Below are 21,462 nucleotides of genomic sequence, written 5' to 3'. Positions count from 1 at the left end.
AAGATCTTGGTATTTAAACACCCCAAAAAGAAGGTATACTTCTAACACTGGACACTAGGAGGACAAACAATACCGCCAGTTGAAGAACTAGTATACCTGGGCTATAAGATCTATGCAAGCCCAGCAATATACAAAGTAGAACAGGACATCCTCACTAAATCGCTCTCACTAATCCCTCACTTGACAAAAATCTGTCTTAGATACTGTCAATTCTCCAACAACCCGATGATAAAATACTATTCGGTTAAAATAGTTTGAATACTATTATATGGCCTAGAAGCCAAACCACAATTGTGGAAATTAAACTGGTCCAAGTTGGAAGGTAGAATCTGGAAGGGGGCTCTAAATCTTCCATGGAGCACCCCATGTTGGCATTTGCTCTATGAACCTGGACTAAAATCCTTAGGCTGTTTGGCAGAATCGAAACTGCTCTTCCTCTATAGAGAGATTATAAATCCTAAAATAGGCTCTCTATATGAGGACATTAAAGTACATCGTGGTAGTCTAAAATTCAACAGCCTGCAGGGTTTAGAACTGAGAGTAGACACTGAGCTATCCAAAATAGATCTAAGCCATGAAATACTGGTTGCCAATCCCCTGAAGATAAAGCGGGAGTTGGAACTGATGGACTGGATAGAAACCACTGAGAAAGTAAGATCATCACGTCCACACAATACATTCCTGGTTATAGACAAAAAAACTAGGATTTCTCCCAAAATATATAGATAAATTCCCAGATGAAAAGATCAGAAACAACTTTCTTAGGGCCAGGCTGAATATTCTGCCAACTGGGGGGAAAAGCCAAGGCATATTGTGAGGGGTGTGCATTGCCAGCAAATCAGTCCCTAAGACATCTATTAATTGAATGCAGAGGAACATGGCACAGAAGAGTAAAAAAGCTAGGAAGGTTTGTGGAAAGGGTTGGTTGAGTGGTTAACATCGGAGAATATGTGGCAAAGAATGATATTGGGCCAGGAAGTCCAGCTGACGGCAGCGGTGGTAAGCCTACTAAGGTCCCTTCACCTCCTAGTGAAAGATATACTATCACCAGGGTAGGGAGAGAAAGGTGAAATACGATGGAATTGTAAGAAGTTATCTCAGCCAATGAAAAGTGAAATTTTAGGTATAGAGCCATCTGTTAAAGAACCTAGGATAAACAAGAGACCCCAGCTTGGGGGGGAAAAGTTCAGGTAGGGAAATGAGGAAATAACCACTCCTAAAATGGAAGTCGTTTGATCACCGGCCCATCCCTGACTCATCCAAGAATTGGGGATGAGGGATCTGACTCTTTGGCGTTTTTTAGTGAAAAATTTTACATTGAAAAATTAAATGTGAAGATTGCAATTTTGTTGTTTTTTAATTCTATATTAAATTCTAACGGTTGGTTTCTTTTTTTGTAATAGGAGAATAAACCAAATAAGATAAAAAAATGTAAAAAAAGAATATTGCCCTACCTCTGTGAGGGGATGTCTGCCCTCATAGGAATTCAGATTAGATTACCAGAGTGCCAAATGGTGACGTAGAGATGACATACTTCTGGAAGTCCAAAACCAAACCCTTGCAGGCCACCATGGAGCCACCAGAATTAGAATTCCAGGAATGTGTTGAAACCTCTGTGGATTAGAGGAAATGGGGGTCAGGGTGGGCATACAGGAACTGCCCCTCCCAATAGATTGTCAAAGATCCCCCCCAAGTAATTGGGCCCCACCCCAGTCGACAAGCATAGTGGGGGCCATGTAATGGAGGTGAGTTGCAAGGATGTCAAAGGGGAATCCCGTGTGTGAAGAGCTCTTGTACAACCAGGGGATGAAGTTCCCATTAGTGCTTCAACAATTTCAGTCTTCCAAAAGAGTACATTTCTCGGTTGTTCTTCCCCACGGAGTGGAGTGCCTGCAGATGAGTAGTGCGCGAGATGGCCCATTCCCACAACTCCACTGTCAGCTAGCTGGGAGACCTCCTCTCGCCCTGTTTCTTCACATTGAACATAGCTACAGTGTTGTTAGTCAATATTTTAACCACTCTGCCCTTGATGATCAGGGGGAAGTCTCTGATACAATGAAGATGGCCTGGAGACACAAGACTATGTGGAGCTGGAAGATGGGTCCACAAGGCATGGACCTGGAGATCATCAACTGGCTAAAACCTAAAAAGGAAGAATCTGTCGTGACGGGTAAGATAGGAATGAGGGCCAGAGAATAGGTCTTCTATCTGAAGGGTGGCTTAAAAAGATCTGAGATCACTGCCTCTTAGGAGTGAAAAGACGGACTTCAAGCAGAGGCCAGTACAGGTGTAACCACATCTCAGTTTCAGTTTAACATGGGGCACGAACCACACACATGAAACCATAAGACACGCCAAGTCACTGAAACTTCCATACTGTGGCACTGTCCCGATTGAGTATGCTATTACAAGTTAACAACATATTCTGAATCCTTCCCGTCATTAGGAAAACACAGGCCACATTTGTCCCACTGGAAACCAATAAAGTCAGGCTTCGAGAAGCCGTCAATTTCCCTAGGTCCACTGAAAGGCTCATACAGAAGAGGGGTTTCAGAAGAAGCTGAAGAAATTTGAACGCATCCTGAGGACCAGTGGCATAAACCAGCTTTGTCATCCAGGTAGAGGTAGATGTGCACACTGAAGCTTGTGGTGTGCCTCCTCCTACACCAACATCTTGGTATATACTCTGTGTTACACATTCAATCAAAAGGGCAGAACCCCATACCAAAGCTGCCATTTGCCAAGGGAGAAGCAGAGAAAACTGCAATGGGGCTCCTAACTTGGAACATAAAGATAGGTGTCTTTCAGGCAACCACATAGAGCCAATCCCCCTAGGGAGAGCAGACTGAATCTATGCGGGTGTGATCATCTTGCACCACACTATGGGGAGAAAGGATGAACCAAAAAAGATCCAAGGTTGGTGCATAGCCCTGCCTAGTTGTTTTTCTGCACCGTGAAGAGCATGGAAGGGAAATCCAGGTGGAAGGGACCTCCTCCACAGCGCTGGGATCCAATAACTTGTAACGCCAACCTTAGCACAGAATGGATTCAACAGTGGATCCGTTGTTATTGCCCTTCAAACCTCCACATGAAGGGTGATCTTCCCTCTTATCCACTAGTTTGCTGTATGAGGGCAGTGTAGCCTATCATTGCTTTCATTTTGAGTCATCAGGAGGGGAAGGCCACTATTGGAAGAAACCCAAAGGTAGTGGGGTGGGTGGCCCACTGCTGCTTTTGTTATGTGTTGGAGGGGGCCTGCCCCCTTAGCTAGGGCAACTTTCTTGGAGCCACTTGAATCCTTAGAAAGAACTAGGCATGGCCTACTCCTGAGAGTACGCAGAGGCCTTTGATGTGACTTGGTTAGCACTTCCAGAGATTTTGATGTCTGGGTATTGGCCTTTTAAAAAGCTAATTGCCGGTAGTCAAACTGAACAGATCTGTACCATGAAAGGGCAAGTCTAATATTGGACATCAAGGTTACATTTGGTGACCCTCATTTGCCTGGTGCCACGTCCAATAACAATGTGATCCACCTATGACTGAAGCAGATCATGCCCATTTGTGCAGCCTGGGCAACTCCACCACTGAAAAGGTTTTTCTTATCCTGGGGAAAGAACTGTTTAAAGTATGCCAGCTCTTGCCAAAGCCTTTGACTCACTGATGTCAGCAGTGCATCTACGTATCCCCGGTGCAAGTGCAGTGATAGACCCTGCCAATCCTCCCTAACAACTTGTTCTTTTTTAGGACCAAGGCAGTTGAACTGTCAGAAGCCAACGTGAAATGAAGTTTTGCTGCCCCAACAACTGATAAAAGCAGCTAAGGATGCAAACCCAAGCAGGTATTCTCCCCTCGTCTGTTCATTGCCAGGGCAAAATGAGGTCTCAGCCAGAGCTTCGTTGCCTCAACCAAGACATCCATTGAGACTAATACCAAATGCCCCTTTGAAAACTGACAAGAATGCCTGACTCAGTCTGAGGCACTTAAGGTGCCCAAATGTACAAAAACATGAGAAAGCTTGCAAACCTCTCATGGAAAGCATGGGTGGAGGAGGGAAGTTCCTCCATGGCATAATCCTGGTCAACGCCCCATTGGAATCCCCTGGTTCTATAGAAGGAGGACGGATCAGTGCATACTAGAGTGAGGGAGGAGACCCAGGCAGCCGAGGGTCTGAAGGTGGAGAAGGTTGACTTGGTAAAAAAAGGGCACCAGGGTTGCCGGAGCAGCCAGGGGGAGCAAACAACCAGACTACACATTTGAAACAACCACTGCGGGAGAAACAACCATAGTAACGGTCATAGGCACCAATGGAAGAGCAGGGGGGTGACGATACTGCTAGGTAAACTGGGACAGGTTGAGAAGGAGATGGCGGAGGAAGTACCTCCTTAATAATGTTCCTAAACTATCTCTTAATAGAAGGGTACAGCATAAGGTCTAGAAATTTGCCCACAAAGATCTGTCTTCCATAATAGGCTGGTGCGGTTGAGGCACAAGACAAGCCCACGAAGCAGAGGAAGCGGGAGCCATGATGGACCAGACGCCCATTAGTAGCCACAGGTTGAAATACCACAGGAGGTTGAAATTGCTTAGCAGATCCAAAGCTGTTTTCAAAAATAGTGTTGGGGCTGACCTCTGCATTGAGGGAGCAAAGAAATCTTGCCCCAGTGAGGCTGCGATACAGGCCTCCCTCACCTGTGCAACTCCAATGGCTGCAGCCTTTCCTACAATGCCAGAGCCGGTAGTCAATGGAAACCTAACGTATTACCCGAAAATACTGAGAAAAAAAACAAATGGACAAAGATACAGAATTCGGCAGTGAAATAAAACAAATAATGTCGAATAAGGGGAGCAGGGGTGTCCCCCGTTTCCATGAAAAGGAAAGCGGGGGACAAAGAAAGTAAAAAAAAAACAAAGGAAAAAAATAAACACCTATAGCGGAAGTTCCGCCCCTCAATGGGGAGGCGGAACTCACATCGCAGGGAAAGAGCCACGAAGAAGGACAACAGCTAAATGCACCACCACAGGTAAGGTTTAGGGACAGGGAGTGGAGGGGGAGGGTGGATAGCTGGCAGGTGTGAAGCACGTTATTACTGTGTGCTGGACATTTCGGATTCGTAATTTTCTGCTACGAAATAATAACGTACACCCACTGGAAACAGTGGTGCTTTTGAGCATTTTAGAAGGCTTGTCTGGCATTTTAAGGAGCCACACATCTTCCTGATAAAGGGATGTAGGTGGTACTAGGACATCCTCTGCGACTGTTGAAGACCCAATTGGAACACCGGTACTAAATACGTATGCTGCCGAAGGGTCTAGTCTCCTTAAAGAGACCGGTAGGCAAAGTAGCCCTAGATTTAGCTGTTCTCAGCAGAACCTCAGACTTCTGTCTGTCCTTCGCACCTTGACAGGTATCATTGGGTCTGTGCCAGAATTAGACCCTTGACAGGAATTTTCAGGCTTCCACCTGGATTAAGTCCCTTGGACGGGAATATCAGCTTGCGCCTGGCTTTAGACCCCGAACGGCAATCCCTGGGGTTGACTCTCGAAAAATGTAGCGGATATAGGTGCCTCCCAGTTTGATACCTCACCCGGGAACGAAATCCCAAACCAAAGTGCCTTGAAGGAAGTAGAGTTACTTTTCTGCTGACATATCTTTGTGGTATAAAGTCCTTCAGGTGCTGTGGTGGTAGGTCTTCATGAAAGAGCCTCCAGGAGATGAAGTTGCCAGCTCAGTGATTTTACCCAAAGAGCATTTTAATACTAACAGTGCTCCTGCCCTAAAGAATCCAAGAACAAGAAAGGAGAGGCCGCAGCAGGAACATGCCGGTCACAACTGATGCACCTTGAATAACCAGTATTACCCAGCATAAGATGATGGTAAAAAATACAGCGATAAAAAGAAGGGCACCAAAACCGCACCACACTCTGAAGGCTATAATTGATCCAATGCAAAGGTAAGGATTGACTATGCAACTATGTGCAGTGCCTGGAAAAAGGTATTGTGGGAGGACCTCCCATGAGTAAGGGGGACAAAATATACTAGTACCAATATGTTCAGTTAACCCATCATCCTGTGCACTAACTGGCCTCTGGTAACAGGTTTTAATGCCTGCTGCTGGCGCCATAAAGAATGGCAGTGCTTCCCATGATGATCAAGGGCCTAGATGACGCTCAGCCCCATTATACCATTATTAATCCACCACCAAGAATGGAGTTATCCATTTTTCTAACCAACCAACAGACAGAAGCCGCAGCCTCACAGTCTTGAAGATAGTGGAAACCCAAAAGAAATACTGCAAGTAGATTTAGCACCCACTGCAGTGGCAGATAATGCTGTAAAGCCGAGTAGATGGTGTTAAACCAGTACAAGTACGAGAGGAAAGGTTGAGGTACGATAAGGAACCAATGAGCGAGGACCAGATGTGCACAGTGGCAATCTGAACAGAGACTGAGAGTACCTCAGAGTAGCAGCTAATGTGAAGAGTCATAGGAGGAATACCAGAGGTATGGAAAAAGAAGGCCCCCCATTGAGGTCCTTGCCAGAGAGATGTGTGCAATAAGACAGGCTGGGAGGAGACCAGGAAAAAGACAAGAGCAGAGAGGTTCACGAGCACCAGGTGGCAGAGAACAGGAGAAACAAGGATATGGCTGCTAGACAAAGACAAGGAGCGACAGACCAAACCCAGGAAGGTAATGACACAGACCAGAAGCTCCAGGGAAGGACTCTGGTGAGGAGCACAGGGCAGAAAGGCTGCCTGCTGGAACTATTACAAGGCATAAAATAAGCAGAGTTGTATAGCAAGTTGCTGTGCAATTCTGTATGTTTGCTAGTTAAATTGACACTTGTGTAGCACAGCAAGCTATTTAAATTACTTTGTTCAATGAAAGCACAGCTCACCGGGCATTCCTCTGATATCGTCGGGGTTTACTCTACCCCATTTTATCTGTTCACTGCAAGTTCAAAGAGGCTAATAGGAGATAGCTTCTGCACAACTACAATTGCCAATGACCTGTGTGGGAGTTCTAGGCAAGAAACATTCTCTCTTTTTCAAATACTTGAAAACCAGAAATAATCGGGATGATACTTTTATTAAGCCAACTGTATCCTGTCTGGCAAAGGACAGTATGTATCAACTTATATATATTTTTTTAAAGACAGTCCTGTAAATTCCCTTCCTAAATAATGAAGTTGTTATATAAAGCAAAATTACAGTATTGCACTGCACATTGTCTGCATGTTTACCACTAAGGTTTATGTATCTAAATCTCATAGTGTAAACACTATTTTATTTTGTTGGGGAACGTGCATCATATGGACGAGTGAACATATTTGAAAATGTACATGATCACACAGCCGAATGCTTTTGATGGCAAACCTAGTTGTGTGATCTGCTGGTTATATACATTTGTGCAATTGGTACTCTACCCATCAGCTGATCCAAACTCCTTAACATTCTATCTTATCACTATTCTGCTTTTTATCCAGCTACTCTGAAAGTGAGATGGGCGCAAAACTACAATATTCCAACTAGGTTGCCCAGTTTGTTGGTTGCTACATAATCCACTCTGCTTAGTCGCTTATTTTCTTCCTTCTTACATAATGATACACAAAGCAAACTGGAAATGTGTGCAAATTAGTGATCAATAGTTCCATCCAGTCTGTATAGCCACAGATTTACTGCACTACCATACACTGAAGTTAGTCACCAGAGTTAGCTTTGCTTTACAATTATGATTGCATTATATATTAGAACCTGCGGAAGAGAGTTGGCCAATCAGGATGCTGGGAATGCAAGCAGAATCTGCAAGTAGCTGCCTGCATTTCATGTCAGGCTGCTGCGCTTGTGCACAGTCTTCACCCTGTCCCTGGAGGCAGTGCCCCAGGCCAAGTCTCCACTGGAGTGCAAAAACTCGACCCCCTTCCCACTCACCAGCACTCCATTGTGCTCACATTCAGGCCCTGCAAATACTTATTTCCAATTCAGACATATGAGTAAATTATTCCTAAGGAATCCATGAATTGCGCCATTCCTAGTTCCCTTAAATACAAGCAAAAAAAGTATCAGAACCCCAGATGGCAGTTCCGAGTGCTAATAGCGATAAATATCACTTACATAGATCTGCTGAGCTGGAATGCTGCGACTGTGCTTAACTGACACAGGCTTGAGGACTCTTGATATGATATGGCATTTATAACGTGCCTATACACAAGTGTTTCAAGGCGCGACAAGGCAAGGGAGGGGGAACAGAGGGAAGACAGGCAATGATCCTAATAGGCCAGGTAGCATTCAGATCGCGCAAGTGCATGGGAAAGGGGAAGGGGGAAGAGTGCGGGGGCGAGGGACAGTGCAGTACATGGGATAAAAGAATAAATAATAGTAAGTAGAAGTACGGCCAGTATGGGCGACTGGTGGGGGAGGGGGCCTGGGCCCGGGATCAGAAGGTGGCCAGGTAACCGGGGCAGTTACCGTTTCAGCCAGAAGTCAGCAGGGGAGAGGAGGAGAAAAAGCAGAAGCTAAGAGAAAGGTTAAGAGGTGCTTCCGGAACAGGTGATGATTCTCCTCAAGTTTCAGGGAGGCCGTTCCAGTGGGAGGCCCCAGCCGAAGAAAGAGATCTACCACCAACTCATTGCTTGGAGAAGCGACTGACCCTGAGGGAGTTGGAAGTGGATGAGCCCTTAGCGGCACTGCCCTCCCAGGAAAATGGTAATTAACGCTACATAGAAAACAATTGATTTCATTGACAGGCAAGGGCCATCTTGTCCACCTGAAGTGGACAATTGCCCTGCCTGCTGCTAAACCATAATACGTACTTGGCTCAGGCTATGAGTTTGCTTTGACATTGTGTACTTCTCCTCACACAACAAATGATGGGTCAAGCATACAATATAAAGGGCACTGCCCTGTGCAATATTGACTGCACCCAGCTGCACAGAGCCGTGCAGTGAAATCTTTGTACAGAGCCTTATCATATCTATTTACTTTATTTGTGTCCATTCATGCACCTAACCTTTTACATTTTACAGACACTCCTAACTAATCTCTTACTTCAGCGGTACATATAAATGTGGTATTGATGCTAATTGTAAGTCTTGGGTAAAACTACTTGTGGTGACATTTAAAATATTAGTACAACTTTGATAAACAAATAGGTTTATTTGATAAACAATGACATTTTAAATCAGCAAATTCTGCTTAATCCATTTTTTAAAACCAATGTATAACTTGTATTAGACCAAATTCATAATGCATTTGAGAATGGGAACAGAGAAACACTGAAAGCTGAACATGGAGCGAAGACCCATGCAGCCCATTTAAGAACAAGAACAAGCCGAGTGCCACAGATTTCTGCAACTTGAGAACAGTACTCTAAAGTCAACCAATACCAAGAACACTAGCACTGCATTCTGGAACTTGAGGTAAAGATCCTGAGCACTATTCGAGAAAGACTGGGCATAGAAATGTGATAATACAAACATGTATTAAACCCTTGTCATGGATGGCATTAAGTAAGGAATTGGTATTGTAGCGAGAGACTGGACAGAGGAACGCAACACCTGGCAACCAGTGTTAAAAAATATACTTAAACTGTAGATTTGTCTAGTATGCCACAACTCCCATATCAACAATGCAGGTCTACTCCAACGTTTCAGAATTCCAATAAACATCCAATTTAAACCAACAGTATTTTCCAAGTTCACAGTACAACCGTTTATTTCCAGTTCGTCAACACCCTCTGTCCCCCATACCAGTCCAAACAAAAGGGTTTTATTAACTTAAAGAACAGGATGGTTGAAAGCCTAACTTTCCTATGATAATGTGGGCTTTCCCTACCTACAGAAGCTAAGGAAAATCTGAGTCAGAAAGTTCAACTTAAATGTCCGTCTGTGTCCAAAACCTATACAACTAAAGCTAAACAATGTGTAGGGATGGCAGCAATAAAAACAAATAGTGTTCCAAATAAAGATCTGAGCTTCTTCCAGCTCCTGGCTTACTTTTCAGCTCCCCTTCCTAAGTTTAAAGCAGTTCCAAAAAAATCCCGGGCCTCTCTTCCACAAGTCCAAGGCTGTTCCACAAAGTCTTGGGGTTCCCTTCCCCAAGTTTAAGATAAAAGGTTCAAAGTTCAAAACAAAACAGTTCTCAAAGGATTGGGATCCTCTCACCATGGGTAATTTCTCTTGTTCACCTACGCACGTCTTGTTACACCACCAGTCTTTCCATGGATATTTTCATTGCATTGCTCCTTTTGATATTAACACTCTTGATCCTCCTTTCATTTGCTTTCCATGCATGGCACTCTGTCTAGGCGCTGTTGTCGGCCCACATATTCCATCCATTAAAGGACATGCAACCAATACCCCTTTCTTGGCTTTTGCTCTTTAATACTGCTCCCTTTCAGGGGTTCCCTCAGCCTAGGCGAAGGTGACAGACCACACGGTCCACCCATTAAATGTCACGCAACCGATAGCCCTTTCCCATCTGTTTTATCAACAATTGTCCACTGCTTTCCCTTGACAGTGGAGAGCATTTTGTTTATCAGGATTATTTTCATCCAACACTTTATTGTGGCTAGGTTGGTCACCATTCACTTGGTTACACTTTGGATACTTCTCTGGCTCTTGCCAATACATGTTTCCTCTTAACCTGTAGTTCCTTGACCACTTGGCTTGTGTCAATACTTATTTCTCTTCTCACACCCTTCTTGGGATTTAACTTGCTTTGTCAACACTTGTCTTTCAATCAATTCACTCTGCAGCATTTGCCACCTGCACACATTTATTTTAATTCCACTCAAAACATGCTTATTATTTGCTTTGTCTCTGTGTGGCGTTCAGAAATGCTTATTCAATCATACTTTCATATTGCTTTAATTCTGCCCGGTATTTAATAATGCTTTCAGTTCGGTATTCAAAACTCATCTGTTTCACCCTTGAAACCACCTTCAATTAATTTCAAGATTATAAGCACTCACTTCAGTATTCAAAAAAGTGTTTAAGAAGGTTTCCAAAACGCTCGACATTCAAGAAAGGCTTATTCTGGTTTTCGGAGCGCCCGTTATGCGTGTTTCCCGTCTGCACCACGTGTTTATTAACACCATTTCCAATCCGTAAATGCCCATTAAGATATTAGGCACAAGAAATGTGTCAAAGAATGGTAACTACAATTCCCAGAATTCTACGACACCATGTGATCAGGTCACATGATTATATAGGGAAACGTTGCTGAGCAACCGCTTTCGCTTGGTGAAATCAGGAAGAGAGAGAGAAAGACACCCGCGGTCAGCGCGTCTATATACACAGGTAATTTTATTGACTTTTCACTCACATTATAACAGACTGAACACATGAAGACACCACAGTAATACATATTATTACCAATTTAGATAGAAGCCTCAAAGCCATCACGGATAAGCTCACACATCGATCGTGACTCGCTGTGAACTCCTGAATGGTGAATCTTTTCGCCATTTTTAGAATGTGCACTGAACATACGATTTGCACTCGATGGTGGACTTGTCAACACCAAAAATTATAACATAGATACTTACCTCTCTAGGTAAACGTTTTTCAAGCCTCCAAGCCTTTACACATCTGCAATCCTTCTTGTTATCTTGAACAGGCTACCTAATCGGACATACATCAACACGCAGGTATGAGTGGTGCTCATGTGAGATATAATCATCACAACAACTATTTGATTTAAAACATCACTAACACATATATCAATACCATTTGCAGAGCATCATCTAAGAATGAATAATTACGCTGAAAGATGACGTTTCCATGATTCCACAACGGAATGATCACTTGGGATAAATGTCTCTTGAAAATAACGTTCTTATTGATACAAAGATTGATTGAAACTATAATTTGTTGAACTGTTTGGAAATTATTTTTGCACCTGAAGAAGAGAGAAAACCTCTCGAAACGTGTATGGCTCTTTATAGAATTGATTGATTGGACTTTTTGAATTTATTTGTAATTGTTACCGTTAACTTCTATGTTTAATTTGATTGCTGGGTGAACTGAACTCATGTATATTTTTGTTGAAATCAGACAAATACACTTACTGAATATTTTGAACGAACTTGTGAAACTGAAATTTCTTGAATAGTTGCAACAGTTAGAAGTACCTACTTCTAAACCTTAAATGTGATAGATTATTGAAATCGCGCCTAAAAATTGTTTGTAAAATCCCTTTTTCCACTACCAAACGGTGTGCAGGGGACGGGAGTTCCTATCACCAGTAGGAACTCGGTTTTGTCCACAATATTGTTGACTTTTAGAGTCATTTGTTTCTCCCCCGCACCTTTTAAGATTAACATGAGATTTTGTGAGCCATAGGAGCTCTAAATTATCCAAAATATATACTTACCATCTTCTTGATAAGAAAGGGTGTGCGTTTTCTCTTTTGTGGTCTTTTGGATATTGTAGAAGCCCATCTGCACTCACTGGCTTCAGGCGGCAGCTCCTGATGAATTTGTTCCTTTCCTCGCGCTCAGCTTCCGCGGTCTCTGCTTTTCTCTTACTCGTCGGGGAGAGTACCTCTGGCTCTACAGTTGGTCCACAGCGGTCCACAGCGACCGGTGTGCTTCAGCAACCCACAGCTCCCACTTGCGCCGACACGGAGGGTGTAGGACTTCCCGACCTTCTCTGCGCATGCCTCACCCTGGCGTCTCTGGACCTTGCCTGACACGGCTTCCCACACTCAAGTCTCCCACTCCGGTCTCTACGGTTCGCCAGCCTGCATTTTTATATCCTTTGGGCTTACTAAGTGACCACAGGTGGTTGTCATTTAGCCCACTTGCCTAACCATAATTAAAGGGACATGTCTAGCTTCTCCATTTGAACTCCTCCATAGCCCTCTTCTTCGTCTCAGTACCAGAGTGGTGGTTGGGGAAAGTTGCATAAAAGGAATTATTCGGGGGCGTGGCTTGGAGCCGACACGAACAGCATGGCTCCCTGAAAGCTCCTGGCTGGACCCACTGTTCGAGCAGATTTATGAAAAGAATATCCTCTATTAAGAGCCCAAAACAATACCATATGAAGTTGAAGTACCTCGCGCTGATCTGCTCAAAACAGCTCCAACACCCAGCTATCGCTTAGTCGAAGCCGCGGCCGGCCACCAGGACCATAACCAAAATGGCGGGCGTTATGATGCGGAGCCTGGCAAGAAGCGGGATGACACGGAGGATCAGAGGCAACGCCGCTAACCTGAGCGTCTGAGGACCCACTGCTGGAGAGCTCGATGCCTGTAGACTGAGCCCAGTGTGCACTGGGTCAATATAGCAGGGGAGAGACGCGTACCAGCACGTCCCGGCGCCACCAACGGACTCCAACCGAGGGGCTCGAGTATGGCGCCACTATCATAAAGGAGGCCCCAACGCTCGCCCACAAGAAAGTACTGCCCAGGATAGCATGCAGCACGGGGCCGCCGTGCCAAGCAACCTCAGCAGAGGGACCAGCGGGTGCCGACTACCGACGGCGCTCCCGACAGCAGCAATCTACAACACAGAAGGTACGCGCAAGCCGCCGGCAGGATCCCTCTTCACTGACTGTAGGAGGCTAGTTAATATCCCAGAGGGGGTTCCTGCCTGCCAAACACCTGAGCTGCCACACCCGGCAACCAGAACCACAACACGCAAGGAGCACTATCACAGGGGCGGGGAGCACGGACAAGCACCCCCTGCGCAAGACCCACAGGAACTCCATCGAGACCCGGTCCGATCAGCGGCCAACAGAAGGGGGGAAATCCCTTAGAGGCCTCAGAGGCGTACCAACAACCTCCCCAAACGACGCATCGCAGCAAGGGCCCCTCCGAATATGCACCGCAAATAGTGAAGAAAGGCCCCAGGAGTCTCTTGGAACAAAGGAAATACACCAGCTGCCCCACATCCCACAGTAAGAACCAAAAATTATGCTCCATGCACCCCAGGCAGAGGAGAGGCAGGGTCAGACCTAGGAACCGTCCAAGGAGACACCACACAGCATCCAGGAGAACACCCATCCGGGCAGTGTCCTGAATCGGGCCCCACAGAAGAAGGGAACCAGAAGAACTCCTCAACCAAGCCAACACCAACAGGGCAAACCATTAGCTCACCAAGAAAGAAGAGCCCTCAGGCAAAAGTGCCCGCATCAGCGCCTGCTACCCCCCTACCTGCACAAGAGATAATACATCTCCAAAGCGCCTCTTAACCAGACTCCCAAAGAGCCAGAGAGACAGCTCAGAAATGGGCAATCCCCTGGGGCAAGGGGCACCAGCGCACAGGGGGACCACGGCCAGAGCCATAGACTAAACCCAGGCAGCTAGACGCCATTTCAGCACACCAGAGGCATTAGAGGCTCCCACGCATAACTACACCGGAGGACGGACTGTGGGATGTATTGACGCACTCCGCTATGCTATGCGGCATCACCCTGCCAGTTATGGGGATAGAAATAGCAACAATTGTGCGCGCCAAAAACCTACAAAAACCGTGTGCCTCAGCACACAAAAAGAGGGATGCATAACTTGTCACCCATGGTGCATGTGCAGTGGAATAGAGCACATCCTGCAGAAATGTGCCAGTGGGTCCCATGACCAGCAAACAGAGTGCAGAGAGAAAAGCAGCACTTTGCAAATGAAACCCAAACATTTGCCTACAAATGACATTTGTTTTGTTCCCAAAAACTCCAAAATGCCTATAACACAACACTTTTCAACATTTAAAATCTTGCCTAGTTCTAAAAGTCATGTGTCTAATGAAGCATTGTAAACATACAAAGTCCTGATATGAAGAGCAAAACATTAATCAGAAAACTGGATTGTCTGAAAACTGACAGCCATGCCAAAATCTAGGTGTAGTACCCAGGGCCGCTTGAATGACAGCTGTCAGAGGAGAACTGAGGAAGCTTCAATTTGACCTAAAACTAAAAGTCTGCTGAATTAGCAAACCTAAACAGGATTGTTGCCAAAAAAAGAATACTGATTTTAGTTGTGTGTTTGATTTCACAGATTTTAAGGCCAAGGAAGAAATGTATTTGTATGTGATGCAACAAATGTGGGTTTTGTTAAGTTTAAAAAGTTAATTAGCGTGGCTGAAGTTGCCATAACTTGAAAAGCAGGTTTTTCTCCCAGAAGGAAGGCCTTCTCTCAGCAGAAACTCACGGGGAGGTGTTAATTGCGGGGCATGAACAGAATCTGGTTTACAGAGGGCAAAGGAACAATGACCATCCTCTAACCCAGGACATTGAAGGTGTGAAAGGCCGTAAAACTGCTGCAGCACAGGAAACTCCTCGCTGACAGAAGCAAATTACAAAGGAGGGGGGAACCACATGCTTTAAGGAGTGACAAATGCTGCCCATTTCGTGTTCACAGGATATTAGGAAAAATTGACATGTTTAGAAGGTGTAGAACTTCATTATCGAAAGGGGTGAAAAATCTGAAAATGGCAGATTAATTAACCTGATTTTTAGCACTACCTTTGAAAACTTAGTACAACCGTGTAGCTTATTCTGAACAGGAATGGCAATAAATGTGTGTTTATGGGGTCTGTATTTCCGCTAGAATTGTGAAACTTTATACACTCATTCCATGTTAAACACGCACATTTGTGGAAACTTGCATAAAAATTGAAAAGTGTGTTCATAGCAAAAAGAGCAAATTTCCGTAGAAAGGGGAAACATGATCCCACAGCTACAGGGTTTTGAGGAATAGCTGCTATGTAAAATATGCAATCTGTATATGTGATTTTTATAGAGGTTGCACATATGTAAATATGTATTTTGCCAAAATTAGACTGTGTTCCAGTGGCTAGGGGTGGATTCTCAGCATCATACAATTACACCATAAAGATGACACTCTGTTTCTTTCCTCCTATCAAGGCAGAGAGTAGACTCTGACCCAATCACCTTTCACAAGGGCAAGCTTAGCTAAGCCGGCTCATACACCCCCTTTGTGATGTCATTTTTAAGGCATAAATAGAGACAGCAAAGAGCAGATGGGCTCCAGCTTTAAATATTCTTCCAGATGTCAAATCTCTTGCCAGCAATAGAGACTATTGATTTCCAACAAGGCCCCAATCCTCAAATTTATTCTGTCTACTCAGTAAAGCGCTGTGTGGGTGAGAAGGCCTTTTGAACCAGTATCCAGAAATTCTATGGCTTGCCACCACTAGGCTTGCCTGAGGAACTCGCCATCCAGCTGATCCAAATACCCACAGACTAGAAGAGCAGATCATCTGCCAATACGGCGACCGGCTCAGATGATCCAGTCCTGTGCCTGATGTGCTGTTTTCTTAGACCAGACCCTATCCATGACCAGAACCGACGGTCCCATTTAAAACTTATCCAGTGAGTATAAATAGGAAGAATTGTGTCACATAGCATATGTACTTTGCCTTGCCTTATCCCTAGCTCCAACCCATCCCATCTTCCCTTCAGAAACAGTATTGTTAGAACTATCTTTGCGCTGACCCTTTGTTTTTCGTCTGAAGAAGTCGGGTTTCCTTATCAGATGATCACCCTGATCCAGTGACTGTAATCCCTGTGTGGTATTCGCTTCTTCATAGTCATCCCCTAGTGTAAGCAAACTCATTTGTCATTTTTAAAAGTGCATTTCTGTTTTTCTTTCTCGCGCCTATTTTACAAAACCGACCTTGACTAAAACCTCCACAACTCCCTCAGTTTTCGTGATAGAAACAAAATTGTAACTCCTACTTGTAGCTAACATCCACAGCTATCCCTAGCACCCAGAACATTGCAAATCATGGTGATTATCCCGTTATCGCGAATATCGCACACAGAAAAGTTTGCCGCGAATTTTCATTTTGAGAAATTTTACACGTGTAAAATAGCTTTTAACTGCTTCCGACTTGGACCCTAAGATTTCAATTGTTTTCTGCTGACCAAATCATTGCTTGTGCTCGTGTGCAACTATCCAAAGGGGCTCCCATAAGAATTTATAACAATTTCAGCAATTCTGACCATATTTGGTGTTTTTGCCCAGTCCATTCTAAAGTCAATCCTGAAAGCCAGTCTGACAGTTGAAAGTCAATTCCGTTTTTCTCTTGTGTTGCTGGAGGAAAGTGGGACTAATACTCTGTTTGATTTATGCTATTCCTGAATGCCTGCTCTCTCCTCCTATCTCTTTACATTGCCTATTGGGGGGTAGAGAGGTGTTGCAGGGGGGAACTGCTAACCACAATGCTATCTGATCTGAACCAACACAAAAGTATTCTTTTCTGTGCTGCATTTGTTTTTCTTATTACCTATTCCTAGTGTATTAAAGATATCATTCAGTGTTCTGTCACCCCACTGGTGATTGTTGTGTACCTAATTAAAACATATTGTGATTAAATCTTAAATACATAAATAAATATTTACCTTTGCAAACCTGCCCGATTCCTGGTTCAGTGTGACCAGGGGGTTTCCAGGAGAAGGGTATGATATGAGTGGTATATCGTTCAGAATAATGAACTTTTAGACAAAAATAAATAAGGATTTCAGTTGTGCACTACATGCTGAGTTTTGACTTGGGTGTGTGCCGGATTAAAATCACTTATAGCTCACAAACCTCAGGGGGCTGTGACCAGAACCAGCAACACAGACATGGCGAAACGTGGTAAGGCAACGAAACAAACTGACATTGCAGCACTGATGGGCAACCCCTCCTCTGAGAAGCTAAAGAAACCCAAACACATACCGGACCCCGCTGCGGGAGATGCCCACCACACCTGAAGCCCCAGAAGTTGCCCAATCAGCAACCAAGTCCGACCTCAAAGACCTACTAGCAGCAATAACAAAAGAGATCCAAAGGGGGACCGAAGAGGTCACAAAGAAAATCTCAGAACTTGACAAAAGGGTGGCAGAGGTGGAAAGACGCACAGGACACCTGGAAAACAATGTATGAGATCATGCCTTTGACCTGGAAAGAAAGAAATCGGAACAGAATCGTAGCCCTGGAGGAAAAATGCGATCTACTGGAGCTCAAGCAAGAGGACGGGGAAAACTGCTCCAGGAGAAACAACATTTGCCTCTGGGGAATACCCACAACAATCACAGATGCAGAACTGGAGAACGTTACAAGGGAACTGTTTAGGTTCATCCTGACCCTCCCAGACACCTCCCCCCTGGAGCTCGCTTGGGTTCATCGGACAGCCCAGAGGCAATCCTCCCCGTTTCCTAACAATGTCCTAGCACGGATCCACTTCTTCAAAATAAAGGAGGAGATCATGAGGGAGGCAAGAGCATCCAAGCAGGGCATCTTCAGGGGGTCAAGCATCTCACTGTACCAGGATTTTTCCATCACAACCTTACAGAAGAGGAAAGCACTCCGCAACTGCACAGCATGGTTAATTGAGCAGAAGGTACAATATCGATGGAGTTTCCCAACGGCCCTGAACTTTACATGAGAAGGAACTCAGAGGTACATCCGCACAACAAAGGAAGCAGAGAAATTCATGGGAAAAGGGCAAGAAAGCGGAGCCTCTGAATCCGAAAAACATAGCCAAGGCAAGATGAAACCACCTCCGACCGGGCGAGCTATGAGGAAGTGCAGACTCCGGGGCCCCCTGGAAAGTCACGGAACCAGAATGACCCTCGAACAATGATTAAAACCAAACTCCAGCTGCCCATTGCAGCTATCCGCTCTCCCAAAACACGCCAACAACACAATCATGGGCACCCCGAAGGGGGAGTCCGAATTGGGAGCTGGAGCAATTGACAACAAAAGTTGACACCGCAGACACATAGACCCAATAACACCCTACAATGGGTGATATTACTGTTAGGGAACTGTGTAAATCTGAGTAAGCTGTTGTAGAATTAAATCAAGTAATAGCTCACACACAGCTCACCTTGGCAATCGATGACTCCAACTGGGAGGATTAAGCAGCAGTGAAGATTTCCCAGTGACAGCCCTGGCCACTCAGCCCAGGGTAATGTAACCCAGGAGAGCGGGCAGGACTCCCAGGGAAACCCTCAATGGGAAGAAAACCCTGGATGAAATCCCAGCTCGTGTAGATCAGGTTTTACGATGGAAGGTTGGACGTCTCTTAGGTTAGAGGAGGGTTAGGTTAGAGGAGGGCCCATAGAAGGAAAAGGAAAGAGATATCAATGGGAACACTCTCACCCGAATAGGACTGAGGGAAAGTTCGGATCTGGAACCTGGCTGAAAAGGACAGCTTCGGGCGAGTCGGGAGAGTCTGGAAGGATAACAGGAGATGAGGACCTGGTAAAATATTCAAGGGAATCCTAGAGAAAGGGAACTTACTCAGATGGGGATCTGTCCGCAATGGGAGACAAATAAGATGGATTCGCGAAGCCGGTTGAGAATGAAACCAGCGAAGGCGGAGAGGAGGATCTGACGAGAGAAAGTAACACAGGGTAAGTAGGAGCCGTAAACAACAGAGAGAAATGAGAGCATGAAGAGAAAGGTTTCAGAAGCAAACTCACGGAGCGTCAAAGGCAGAAGCGACGCGAAGCGAAGCACTGGTCGCTTTGTTTCCGGATAAAGGATCACGTGATCGGTCGTCCGCACGCCAAGGGAGCGTGCAACCACTAGACCGCTGCCAGCAGGTCGGGAAAATTCACCTGCTTCCATCTTAGAAATGTTAGGAATCAGGGCGCCGCACAAGCGGGTCCGTGCCCATAAAGACCACTTGCAACGATGTGTAACAGTATGCCCTCTCCTCCGGGAGGACGCCCCTGGTTTACCCGGATGAAGCAGGAAAAAACGCCACACAAGACGGGGTGCATGAACCCCAGAAGCTGGCTCCTAAGTTCTTTCAGCAGGAGAATAACCCTTCCAGTCAATCAGAAACTGCAATCGACCACGATGGAATCGTGAGTCACAAATAGCAGCTACCTCAAATTCAGGACCACTGTCAGTGAGAATCGGAGGAGGTAGAGAATCACTATTGCGATGAAAACGATCCCGCACCACTGGCTTAATCTGAGACAGGTGGAAAACCGGGTGAATCCGAGACCAGGACGCAGGTAAGGCAAGTCGGACAGCGGCCGCCCTAATCTTGGAGAGAACTAGAAAGGGACCAAAGTATCTGGGAGATAGCTTAGATGGGACCAAATGACGAGGAAGAAATCTGGAAGCCAACCAGACCGAATCCCCGATGGTCAGTTCCTTAAAGTCTCGACGATGACGATCAGCATACTTCTTTGCTCGATCCTGAGCTTTCTGCAACGACTGCTTAGCCAGTCTCTGTCCCTCATGGATATCCGCAATCAGAGAATCCACACCCGGACAGCCAGAATCAGAGGGAGACACACTCGGAGCAAAGGAAGGGTGATAACCATAGGTACAAAAGAAGGGAGTGGACTGGAGAGCAGAATGTAAAGAATTGTTGTACGCAAATTCTGCTAGTGGGAGCAGTTCCACCCAATTGTCTTGAGCCGCTGAAATAAAGCACCGTAAATATCCCTCGAGGGTTTGGTTCAATCGCTCAGTTTGACCGTTCGTCTGAGGATGATATCCAGAAGAGAGGGCACGTTTAATACCCAGAATGCGGCAGACCTGTTGCCAAAAGAGAGAGGTGTACTGGGGACCTCTGTCCGACACAATTGTGTCCGGTAGACCATGGCGAGAAAATACCTCAGAGAGAAAAATGTTGGCCATGGAAGGAGCATTTGGTATCTTCGCAGAGGGGTAAAGTGTGCTAACTTGGTGAAGTAATCGATCGTTACCATGATAGTAGTCATATTCGCTGATGGCGGTAGGTCAGATATGAAATCAGTGGAAATGATTTGCCAAGGACGGTCTGGTATGGGCATTCTTGCTAATAACCCTAATGGTGGTGAGCGAGGAGACTTAGCAAGAGCACAGATCTTACAGGCGGCAACATAGTCCCGGACATCAGATCTCATGGAAGGCCACCAGAAATGTCGTTGGACGAGTTCCAATGTGGGAAGTACTCCCCTATGTCCTGCAGCTTGTGAGTCATGGCAGATTTTTAACACCTCCAGTTGTAAAGAAGGAACGGGAATCAAAACTTGAGTACCATGAAAGTAGTATTCTGTTTCTTTGGAGAGAAGATAGGTAGATGCCAGGTCTTCACAAAAAGTCTTATTACAAGCGGTGGCTGTTCGTACCTCTTGCAGGAAATCAGTGAGTACTGCAATAAACCGAGCATTGGGGAACCTCTTTTCTGGGCTAAACGAGGAAGTTGGAGAATCCTTACGGGATAAAGCATCTGCTCTTAAATTCTGTCTGCCAGGCCAGTATATAAATTCTATCCGAAAAGGTAAGAAGAAGTAAGCCCAACGTGCTTGTCTGCTGTTAGTGGTATAAGCATTTTGGAGAACCTTGAGATTTTGGTGATCAGTACGCACCAAGACAGGAAAGGGAGAGCCCAAAAGCAAATGTCTCCATTCCTCGAAGGCGCGTTTGATAGCCATCAGTTCCTTCTCAAGTACTAAATAATTTATCTCAGCAGAATTAAATGTCTTGGATAAGTATGCCACCGGTCTTTCTT

The 21,462-nt window shown here is 45.3% G+C and overlaps 1 protein-coding gene across 12 annotated transcripts in view; it reads right to left on the bottom strand.

Annotated features, from left to right (window-relative positions):
- CAMTA2 (calmodulin binding transcription activator 2) overlaps positions 1-21,462 on the bottom strand; it is a 1,813,542-nt gene that overhangs the window by 1,754,273 nt on the left and 37,807 nt on the right. Inside the window, exon 1 of one of the 12 annotated variants that reach the window (XM_069643647.1) lies at positions 11,545-11,620. The exons of the other annotated variants lie outside the window; for them this stretch is intronic. The gene's annotated coding sequence lies outside the window, so the exon portion shown is untranslated. Of the gene's footprint in view, positions 1-11,544; positions 11,621-21,462 lie in introns of those variants that run through there. 12 annotated transcript variants of the gene reach the window in all.

This window comes from Ambystoma mexicanum, chromosome 1p (genome assembly GCF_040938575.1).
Source record: "Ambystoma mexicanum isolate Mex_15411 chromosome 1p, UKY_AmexF1_1, whole genome shotgun sequence".
Classification (NCBI taxonomy): Eukaryota; Metazoa; Chordata; class Amphibia; order Caudata; family Ambystomatidae; genus Ambystoma; species Ambystoma mexicanum.
The sequence above is the reverse complement of the archived record's forward strand: the minus strand, read 5'-3'. Positions and strand labels throughout refer to the sequence as shown.